Source organism: Staurois parvus, unplaced genomic scaffold (genome assembly GCF_062004578.1).
Source record: "Staurois parvus isolate SC_StPar_1 unplaced genomic scaffold, SC_StPar_1.0 ptg000086l, whole genome shotgun sequence".
NCBI lineage: Eukaryota > Metazoa > Chordata > Amphibia > Anura > Ranidae > Staurois > Staurois parvus.
In genome coordinates, this window is record NW_028317882.1 from 3,719,785 (window position 1) to 3,730,312 (window position 10,528).

Sequence of the window (10,528 nt, forward strand, 5' to 3'; positions counted from 1 at the left end):
ATGCCCCAGACACCAGCACAGGGGCTGCTACAGCTGGAGATGTGGGGACCGCGGCCTGTGGGGCGGGAGCGGATATAGTGCAGGCCTGGAATTGAGTTTCAATCCGCTGACATCTATCCTGCAGGGCCGATACGGTCTGTGTCAAATTGGACAGGTGCCTGCAGATCTCCTCCAGCGGCGAGGGACCTCCTCTAGACTCAGTCATGGCCTTCTGGTACTGTAAGGGACCGCCCGGCGGTACTACTAGCACTCCACTGAATAGGCGTCCCCAGCGCACGGAGTCTAAGTCCCAGGGTGCTTGTTCACCAGGGCCCCTGATGGTGGGGATGGACTTGGAGCTCCCTGAGACCAGGTCGTGGCTACTGGGTGCGCCCGTCAGTGGTAGTAGTATGCGCAAGGGGCTCCCACGGGGAAGAGTCTGATGTGAGGAGGTCAGAAGACCCCACTGCACGGGATGGCTGGATGGATGAGCAAGGTCAGACGGGCCGGGTCGGTAACAGAGAGGGCGGCAAGGTACAAGGCAGCGGGCATAGAATGGTCGGGTCACACGCCAGGTCAGCAACAGCAGGTCAAATCCAATAGGGGGCATTCAGGAGAGAGGTCAGGCAAAGCAAGGGTCAGAATAGGAGAAAACAGCAAGGTCAGGTATAATCCGGGTCAATAACTTACAGGGTACAGGTTCACAGGATACAGGATGCAGGAAAGACCAGAAGGCACTGAATGACAGCTCAGGGTCGTTTAAATATCCCGCCCTGCGCTGCCATTGGTGCCCAGCGGGCGGCCGCGGCTTCTACTGCACATGCGCGAACTCTAACACCGCGGCCGGCCCGGACCCAGTGCTCGAGTCCCTGCGCCGGGCGGCATACTGCGCCTGCGCCGGGACCAACGCGGCGGGAATCGAGGGGATCCCTGACAGGCCTTTTCCTGACAATCCTCTCCAGGCTGCTGTCATCCCTGCTGTTTGTGCACCTTTTTCTTCCACACTTTTCCCTTCCACATAACTTTCTATTAATGTGCTTTGATACAGCACTTTGGGAACATCCAGCTTCTTTTGCAATTACCTTTTGAGACTTTCCCTCCTTATGGAGGGTGTCAATGATGGTTTTGTGCATGTTAGAAGCTTTCCTTAACCCAATATCTAATATCTTCTTATTAACAGTACTAACATAAGTATGAATGAGTTGGATCTTAATAGAATAATTGAGTTATTATATTTATATTTGTTCTAGATTGGGAAAAGTGAGTAATTAGACTTCAGAGTCTGTGAACATATATCTTGGGTTTTTCCTTTACATTCAAGCCACATATGAGAGCAATTAGCTATACCTTCCCCCATCCTCCCCCATCTATGTAAGAGATAAAGTTACACTCAGACTTTGAGAGAAGCAATTATCTTAGTAGGACTACAAGAGAATACCAACCCACTTTTAGGTTTGTGGGGGCTGGATTGCTCTTTTGGTAGCAGAACAAAGGTTTGAGTCTCTCTCACTATATAGCAGCCTTGATGCGACAGACATACACACACACATACACACACATATACATATATACAATCTTATTATCAAGAACTTAACTATATTTTTTGGACATTATTTAAACATTCTGTATGCCAATATTTTATTTCTAATTTTATGCAACGTTATTATTAAATCATCTTTTTGAGTTTTTACAAGAAGTGGAAGGACTTTCTATTTGAACATTTCTCATCAATACAAGTTAATAAAATATCGAGACAATACGATATTTTACAGTGGCGAGCCTCCAGTTCGATTCGTTTCCGCCGATCGATTATTTTTGACTTTTTTCTCTTTCATCTTGATGAGAGGGACGTGGTTTGCAAACTCAGCAAAATATGAAATCAAGCTTTCAGGAGAAGTAAAAGTCTGCAACAGATGAATCGTCGGCATAATCGAGAACCTAAATGCAGAATTGGTGAGAATTTTGCGCAATTGCAAGAAACGCTGTTCCTTGGTGATGTCATTTCCCGCCAAGAGAGAAAAGACGCGTTATGTAAAGAAAGACCTTCTTAATCGGTAAGTAATGGATTTTATTGATGAATTATCTAGAGAGAGTAAGTTAGAATTCAAGAATCTGTCTACATTTGTTAAAGATAATGAACTTTGGCGGTACATGTATAATGAATGCTTACAGGCTAATATTAAGATAGAAAAATCTAAGTTTTCCTTTAAGAAACTGAGCAAACAAGTTAGAAATGTAATGAAGTTAGTTAATGTTTTTAATGCCATGATTTTTGATGTTCCTAAGACTGCTACATGTGTAATGCAGCAAGATCAGAACAGTGTATGTGCTAATTGCCAGATTTTGACTGAGCAAATAGATGATATGCAAAGTGCAATTCAAACAAAAGACATTCAGTTATCTGACCTGCAGAATGATGTAAAAAGAATTTGTGTGAATACTAAGGCAGAGAAACAAAAATCTTTTGTACCAGAGATCCAGTCTATAGAAGGAGATCCTACCAATCAGGAAGAAATGTGTAAGAGAAAATTAAGGGATAAAGCTGCAAAACTTAATCTTAAAATCCTTGATCAGCTCATGAAAATTTTGAAGGATATGCCAGCCTATGATATGGACGCCGATGCTTTCTATAACATGGAGGTTTATGAAAATTTTTGTAATAATTTTTGTTTAAATCAGGAGCAAAGAAATTTTCTATTCTGTTTATGGCTCCCCAGCGTTATGGCATGTAGATTAATCAAAACGCCATATATTGAGGATGATGAGGAAATGCATAGCAATGCATCAGACCGACTACGTCAATTATTGAAATTTACTACTGGACAGGAAACACCTTCTTTGGAAATCTTAGACTCCTTAAGAGCTACGATTAATGATGATCCTTTTGAATTTAAAAATAGATTTTCTAAAGTATACAAAATGATATTTAATTTAGACAATGAGACTCCTTCTATGGTAAATGCTTTTGTTAAAAAATTCAAGTATCTTGATTCAGCATCTTTTATTATTGCTACTGGAAAAAATGATTTAGATCACGCAGCCAAAGTTATTGATACAGTTAGGAGACAACTTAAATTAAACAATCAGAAAAAGGAAAGTTTAATTGTTCAAAATGGAGAACAGAGAGAAACCATGTGCTTAGCCACACCCAATTATGATGATGAATACGTCACAGGCAGGACGAGAGTCTCAGAGCAGACAGGAAATACTATTTGTTTCTATTGTAAACGATTTGGTCATTTGAAAAGAGATTGTATTCTCTATAAATTAGATTTACAAAGAAAAGCTTTGGAATTAGAAGACCAAAATATAATTTTTGAACAATCTGCTCCTCCATGTTCCAACAATAGTCTGTCTGAGTTGCCTTATGCCTCAGAAGTTAAAAAGATCAGTTCACTGAGAGTCAACAACAGCTTAAACAATATGGTAAACAGTGCTGTTGTCATTAACAGGAATGGTTTATTGCCATTGCCGAAATTTAAATCAGGATCAAATCGAGACTCTTCTTCTTTACCGTTGGAATATGTTGCTCCACATTTATTGGATGAAAGTGGAAGGCCCAAATCAACATCAATTGATTCTTCCATGTACGGTAATGTTGGAAGTATTTGTACAGCAACTGCTGACATGTCTTCAGATCATAAATGGCCACATACAGGAACCAATCTTGAATTGGAACAATTGGTTATATCACATAAGGATCTTTGGAGTCAAAGCAAAAATGATGTAGGTTTGTTTACAAATTTTGAAGTTGACATTGAAGGTAGAGACCCTAAGCCTCAACCTCAATACAAATTGCCATTAGAATCACTTCATCCAATTTCTTCCATTGTAGATGAGTTTTTACAGCAAGGAATTTTAAAGAAAGTACAATCTGTGGTGAATAATTGTATTTGGCCTATCAAAGCTGATAATTCATATTCTTTATCAGTTGACTTCAGGACATTGAACAAATGCATCACAAATAACAAATCTATTGTTCCTGATTGTAACATAATGTCACATCTGGATGCCAAGGCCAAAATATTCTCTGTACTTGAAATCGCCAATAGCCATTTGTCAGTACCATTAGCTAAGAGTTGTCAATATAAGCTTGCTTTTAGCTTCAACAAAGAAACATATACATTCACAAGATTAGCCCCAGGCATGGATATAAGTGATGGCATTGTTCATGAGTATTTGGGAAAAATATTATCTAAATTCTCTAGGCCAGAATGTATTGTCCAGCATGTAGACAAGCTTCTCTTGTCTACACAAAATATAACTGAGCATATCTCTCTTTTGTCTGAAATATTTACGTTGTTACAAACAGCAGGATTGAAATTGAATACAGAGAAAGTTCAGTTGATGAAAAGACAGGTGGAATTCCTTCATATGCAAATTAGTCATGGACAGAGACAGTTGTTGCAAGAAAAAGTTAGAACTATTTCTGCTTATCCAATTCCAACAAATCGCAAGGCTTTGCGTCAGTTTTTGAGTGAAGTAAATCATTGTAAAGATTTTATACCCAATTTTGCAGAGAAGTCTAGATCATTATTTGATCGTTTGAGACAAAAAGATGGTGTATTGGAACAATGGGATCAAACTGAGAAAGAAGCTTTTGAACTATTGAAATGGGATTTGCAGAATGCTACTACATTAAATACTGTTGAGTTTTGTAGTAAAATTCCTTTTGTTTTAGAAACCAATGTTTCCAATAATGCAATCTCAGTAACTTTGTCACAATTAAAAGAAGGTAATCAGAAAATAATAGGTTTCTTCTCAAGAACTTTGACAAATATGGAGAAAAACTTTGATGCACATATGAAAAAATTGTTAAGTGTTTTCTTTGCAGTCAAAATAACTGAATACATTGTGAGATCAAGTAAGATCATATTACAGACACCTGATTCCTCGCTGAAACTCCTAGGGGAAGATGGTTCAACAGAAAAGTATCGTGAAAATTATCCTATATGGTACAAAACACTGTCATCCAAACACATTCAGATAGATGTAACAAAAAGACCTTTTCAGGAAAACATACCAACCCATTTTTGTACAGCTGTAAGTGAGAAGTTTGTACCTCATGTTTTCAACATAGGAACTGAGAAAAGTTTGAAACCAGTATGTATTACTGCAGATCAGTCTTACACTACAAGAAGTGAGCCAACACAGAAAACAGTTACGCATTTTTCCAATTTTATAGAGATAAGATCAAAGGCATGATCCTTTGTCATCTCTGGGGTGATACAAAACCTTTCTTTGGTTTTGAAACCAAGGTTTTGAATCATGACCAATAATGGAGATGTAGCGTCCTGTTATATTTATTTTTGTTTATTTCAGGTACTTATATAGCGTTGTGAATTTATGTAGTGCTTTTTACATATATTGTACATTCACATAAGTCCCTAACCCTCAAGAGGTGTATAATCTGAGGTCCCTAATTCACAGTCATACATACACATACTAGGGCCAATTTAGATAGGAGCCAATTCTCCTACCAACATGTCTTTGGAGTGTGGGAGGAAACCGGAGTACCTGGAGAAAACCCACACAAGCACAGGGAGAACATACAAACTCCAGGCAGGTGATGCCATGGTTGGGATTTGCATCAGCAACCCTAGTGTTGTTAGGCGGAAGTGCCCGCATTCTAAAATAGAACACTACAAGTCAATAAGAAGTGTTATAATGAAAATATGTCTTCCATGTCATGACTAGAAATGTTTGTGATTGTGATATGTAATATTAACAGATGTGAGGATTAAATGTAAGAGGATTAATCCATGTAAAATTATCAATGCCAAAATAATGATACTGCATTTCTGTTACAGGAAATGACCTAAGAGTAACTGTTAAAGGAAGAAAACTCAAATATTTCTAAACCTTTCAGATGATAATACATTTTCCAAGAAGGAAATTTATTCTGGAAGAAGCTTTGCAACAAGAATTTCATTCATCATTGTTTTTGTTGTTCTTTTTATGTTCAATAAAGTTATTTTAACTTTACAGAGCGCTAGAAGAAGACAAGACATCTCAAGGCATCTCATAGAGGAAGAACTTATAAAACAATTGACTTTTGACTACTGATGAAATAATTCATTCATCAGATATATTGTTTTTTTTTGTGTGTACATTTTATTTTGACATAATATGTTTACCATATTAAGATGAGATCAGTTTTCACATGAACATTTGCAATCACACACTATGTACTTTCAGAAGTGAAGAGGTTAAACTTGTTACAACAGAGTCACTCTACTTAGTTAGAACATCTGTTGTTAATTAAGCTAGAGATAAGTTTTTCTAAGGTACATATAGAGAAACTTAGGCAAGCTTTACATTGTTATATGTATGTTTTTAAAAAAAAAAAAAATCATTTGATATACATGTATGGATTGAAGTTAGAGAACATATGTTATGTTTAAATGTTGATAAGGTAATTTAAAAATGTATGGATTTTAGAACTGTGTGCTACACACATTTTGGAGGGAAAATATGAAACATCTATTTTTTAAGTGCCATATTTTAAAGTATTGTACTATAATGTTACAGTTATACATTTATTAAGGGGATGAATTATTTGGTAAAAGGAAAATAATAAGGGTAAAAATATTTTTATGTGATACATAACAAAAGGTTTATCAAAGAATTTGTTTTCCCATTATAGAATCAAATTAAAGATATGTTCAGATCAATTATCTTAAGATCCAAAAACGCATGAATGGATACGAAAGTGACGAGAATGTGTATAAATGGATTAAGATAAGGAAAATGATTAAGATTCGATAAAATCGATCATTTTGAGAGGGAAATGTTAGAAGCTTTCCTTAACCCAATATCTAATATCTTCTTATTAACAGTACTAACATAAGTATGAATGAGTTGGATCTTAATAGAATAATTGAGTTATTATATTTATATTTGTTCTAGATTGGGAAAAGTGAGTAATTAGACTTCAGAGTCTGTGAACATATATCTTGGGTTTTTCCTTTACATTCAAGCCACATATGAGAGCAATTAGCTATACCTTCCCCCATCCTCCCCCATCTATGTAAGAGATAAAGTTACACTCAGACTTTGAGAGAAGCAATTATCTTAGTAGGACTACAAGAGAATACCAACCCACTTTTAGGTTGGTGGGGGCTGGATTGCTCTTTTGGTAGCAGAACAAAGGTTTGAGTCTCTCTCACTATATAGCAGCCTTGATGCGACAGACATACACACACACATACACACACATATACATATATACAATCTTATTATCAAGAACTTAACTATATTTTTTGGACATTATTTAAACATTCTGTATGCCAATATTTTATTTCTAATTTTATGCAACGTTATTATTAAATCATCTTTTTGAGTTTTTACAAGAAGTGGAAGGACTTTCTATTTGAACATTTCTCATCAATACAAGTTAATAAAATATCGAGACAATACGATATTTTACAGTGCACAACTGTCAGGTCAGCAGTCTTTCCCATGATTGTGATTCCTACTGAACCAGACTGAGAGACCATTTAAAGGCTCAGGAACCCTTTGCAGGTGTTATGGCTTAATTAGCTGATTAGAGTGGGACACTTTGAGCCTAGAATATTGTACCTTTTCACAATATTCTAATTTTCTGAGATTGTGGATTTGGGGTTTTCATGAGCTGTAAGCCATAATCATCACAATTATGACAAATCACGGCTTGAACTATCTTGCTTTGCATGTAATGAGTCTCCTATATTAGTTTCACCTTTTAGTTGCATTACTGAAATAAATGAACTTTTGCTCGATATTCAAATTTTTCGAGTTTCACCTGTATTATATATAGCTCACTTGACTGTTGACTATTTGCCTGATTTCAAAGGATTCCCCATACAGTTGTACATGACATGACTATATGGGAATCTGCTAAAACGCTAAAACTTGAAAAACATTTAGCACCATACCTGTACATACCTGCAGTGCTGAGCCATGTATTACTACATTTGTATAACTGGAACAAGCTTTGAGATAGAATGTTGCCTAATGTTGGGGCTCTCTTTACCATGAACTTTACCCCACCCAGACAGAATTTTGCAATAATCTGAATCTCCTTGTAAAATAGGTAGATATTTAATTAGAGCTGCCAACTTGAGAAGGAAGCATTGTTATCAGGTTTCCCAATATGTACCGGTAGTTGTACTCCTGTTTTGTTTAAAGTGGTAGTAAACCGCATATAAAAAAAAGAAAAAAACAAAAGAAAAAACCCTGTAAGGTAAAGGCATAATGTGCTAGTATGCATTGCATACTAGCACATTATGAAGGAATTAAGGACTTACCTTGAAACAAAGCCCTCCAGCGGAGCACTGTCACGGCTCCCCAGGGCTTCTATCTCCACCTGGTCTTCCTTCTGGGTTCGCAAGCTCTGGCTGGCTGACTGGCCAAGCTGTAATGATGTCACTGCCGCCACAGCACAGTGCTCTGAAGGAATGGCATGGGTATGCCATTCCTTCAGAGTGCTTGCACCAGCTTTCACAAAGGGCTAATATCTCCTAAACGGTTCAAATTTAGGAGATATTAATTTTACCTATAGGTAAGCTTTATTATAAGCTTACCTATAGGTAAAATTATTAAAGAAGAGTTTACTACCACTTTAACTTCTTGAACCATCTTGTGTGTACAAAATGGCTTCTAACTAGCTTTATGCAACCACAAAGCAAGATGAGAATATCAAACAGCCCAAGATATGCAAAAGAGTATGATGATTTGAATTGGGTTGAACTGGATGGGTTTGTGTCTTTTTTCAACCAGATGTAGCTATAACTATGATTGTTGCTGAGCATTTCTATGGCTTTTGTCATTTATGCATCTGATATGTATGATTATTGTGATGCGAAAAACAAACGCTACTACTAAACTTATGTAAATGATTAACAGTTTTGTCCATAACAAATCAGAAGCAAGTTGTTATATTTCATGTAAGAGTTAACCCCTCCCTCTTAGATTGTAAGCTCCAAGGAGCAGGGCCCTCCTAACCCTCGTGTTGAACTGTATTGTTGCTGTATCATCTCCCTTTATATTGTAAAGCGCTGAGCAAACTGTTGGCGCTATATAAATCCTGAATAATTAATGCATAGCAAAGCAGTGCCTTCTTATACAGAAGATATTTCCAAGTCTCACTCTATCATATATCCCAATATAACCTCATAGGACAGTGGGTGAAGACACCCCAGTGGCCAAATGCACACCCAGAACTCCTGATGTATAGTGCAGATATAGAAGACTAATATTATTAATCCATTCCAACCTGCATAAAGCTGTTTCAGGCTTTTTGGTCATCAGTGCAGTGTTGAGAAACTGATTTCTAGGACTAGGGCTTTGGAGAAGTTATAACCATTAAACTTTGATGAAAAAGAAAAAAAAAACGAACTAAAGTAATCAAAAAGCCCTTTAACCAATTCAGTGCGTAACATAGTAGAGTCATCTTGGAACAGAAGGTATTCACATGTCTCTTACTGTGCAGTGACATGCAGGTCTTTCAAGAGAGGCAGGGCTAGGACAAGGGGGCCGAGGTCCTGGGTGGCACTTCTACTGGAGGAAGGGGGAGGCGCCGTGTAGGTGAAATGCCAGCTATTTGCTGGTAAAATCTTGCTGGACTGGACAACAAATCACAGCTTACCGCGGCCGCCCTACAAAAGCTGCACCTGCACTCAGAGCCAGCTGGAAGTAAATGCTGTGCCAAGTGAGATCCCAAACTGGCACAAGCTTAGGACCATCCTCTTCACGTCCCTATCTCCGCCCAACAGGAGCTTCCTAGTCCCGGCCCGGATATGTCATCGAGAGAACAGGATGAGAGAGGAGCGTGTGGTGCTGCCACCAGTGCTGCAAGTGAGAGGCCAGAGGAACCTTTTGAAGTAAGCAGATCTGAAAAATGAATTTACTCTTTTGTGGGAGGGTGAAGGGAGGTTAATTATTTACCAATAGTATTTGTAATATAAAGCACAAAGGGGGTTAATGTACTGTCACTGGTCACTGATGCATTAGAGACTAGTGGCAGGTAATTAACCCTTCGTGCTGCATTAGTGGCCCCATTTTCAGTTTTAATTAACCCCTTTATGCTGCAATATTATTTAACTCCTTTATGTTGCAGCATGAATGGGTTTATAAACACTAATTCTGGGGCCACTAATGCAGCACAAAGGGGTTAATTACGTGCCACTGGTCACTAATGCATCATTACCGTACGTTAACTCCCTCTTCATGCTGCATATTACAAATATCATTGGTAATTAACCAATCACTGACCTGCCACAGTACATACTGTATGCTGCAACGGGGTAGCAGCTACAGTCATCATGACGTACCTGTACGCCACTGCCTGTTTCAGGGTTTTGGGCGGGTGCGCATGCCCCCACCAACCATCTTCCCTGTTGTTGTGCACAGCCCGTCAGCAGATTTCGGCCAATGATTCATGGCTGGGACATTCTGATTAGCCGTGTCCAATTTTCTTGATTTGAAATGACACTGATTCTTTCATTACACCTGGTGGGGGCAACCATCTTCACCCTTTGCACCATATGACCTTGTCCCGACACATGTT

At 38.1% G+C, this 10,528-nt stretch overlaps 1 long non-coding RNA gene across 1 annotated transcript; it reads left to right on the forward strand.

Moving 5' to 3' along the window:
* The first annotated feature begins 1,466 nt into the window (after positions 1-1,466).
* Positions 1,467-5,964, forward strand: LOC149468476 (uncharacterized). Its single transcript, XR_016311707.1, has 2 exons — positions 1,467-2,033; positions 5,790-5,964. It is a non-coding gene; the product is annotated as an uncharacterized LOC149468476 (long non-coding RNA).
* Positions 5,965-10,528: the final 4,564 nt, after the last annotated feature.